Genomic DNA, 1,050 nt, shown 5'->3' on the forward strand with positions numbered 1-1,050 from the left:
TGCCGTATGACTGACACCAAAACTTTACTTACACTTACAAATTACAGGTATTATGTAAGCAATTTATTTTCTCAAAAGGGACAATTTCATGATGAGAATTCTTTATTATTGCCTCACGTGTCCTATATGATATAGCAATGCATACTAACATTATAGGCAATTTATTGATAAGACTTTAGTTATTCTATTTTTCTTAATTGCTGGAATATTACCCTGCAGATTTTATTAATCTATTCACTTACCTCTCCTCTCCATTAATAATCAAACTATCTATATATATCTATAGCTATATGTATATCTATATGTATATCTATATGTATCGTAATATGCTAATTAGACTAGACATCCTTCCAGATGTCCTTACGGACAACCTTCCAGATGAAGCTGGAGCTGCAAGGGAAGCCCAGGTCCCAGGTGCCTGCCGGCAGCCCAGGGAAGGAAGGCCTATTCTTGCACAAATTTCGTGCATTGGGCCTTTAGAATATATATATATAAAAATCCAGCAACTGGATGATAGAATGACCAGAACAACCAATCGGCCAGTCGCTATGACATGCACTGACCACCAGGGGGCAGACGTTCAATGCAGGAGCTGCACCCTGTGGTCAGTGTGCTCCCACAGTGGAACACAGCTTGGCTGACAGGGACTAGTAGGGCTCCCATGACGGGCTGATCCCCGCAGGCCACGTCCCCCACCAGTGCATGAATCCATGCACTGGGCCTCTAGAACTATTATATAAGTATCCTTTGTTCTTGTCTTAACCAAACCTCTATCCTGATCATCTAATTGTCATTTAAAATGGAAATTCAAAAGATAATATGTACCTGTTTATAAAAAGCTGATTCTAGTTAGTTATTAGAATAAAGTGATATGAAAGATTTCAGAGAATGTGTACATTTATATTGATGTCACTTGCAGAACCATTTCAAATAAAATTAATAAGAAACAAATATTGTGCATCTGCTCATTTTAACCCTAGATGGTTTCAAAAGGAAAGGACAGCTACTTACATGCTGTCAGGTCCTACATGCATTGAAAGCAGGGGTCAG

This window comes from Myotis davidii, unplaced genomic scaffold (genome assembly GCF_000327345.1).
Source record: "Myotis davidii unplaced genomic scaffold, ASM32734v1 scaffold221, whole genome shotgun sequence".
Lineage (NCBI taxonomy): Eukaryota > Metazoa > Chordata > Mammalia > Chiroptera > Vespertilionidae > Myotis > Myotis davidii.